The sequence below is a fragment of the Penaeus monodon genome, chromosome 20 (assembly GCF_015228065.2).
Source record: "Penaeus monodon isolate SGIC_2016 chromosome 20, NSTDA_Pmon_1, whole genome shotgun sequence".
In the NCBI taxonomy this organism is placed as follows: domain Eukaryota; kingdom Metazoa; phylum Arthropoda; class Malacostraca; order Decapoda; family Penaeidae; genus Penaeus; species Penaeus monodon.
This window is the reverse complement of record NC_051405.1, coordinates 26,152,622-26,152,882: the sequence shown is the minus strand read 5'-3', so window position 1 is coordinate 26,152,882 and position 261 is coordinate 26,152,622.

Below are 261 nucleotides of genomic sequence, written 5' to 3'. Positions count from 1 at the left end.
TTCCCTTTTTCTCTCTCGCGTTTCTTATTCATATATAAAAGGCATGACCAGGCCAACGCCACTGCAGGATGGACGACACAGCACGAGAAATGACAGATACCAGCTGTGTAGGCCATAGTCTCGATTGGCGTGGAGCGACTGAGGGAGAGATAGTTTTAGTTCCAACTCATGAATCGTGACTCTTTAAGGCGCAGATCCATGGCCTCTCATGACCGATAAATGACACAAATATATTGATATATAACTCCGAACAACCGTCGT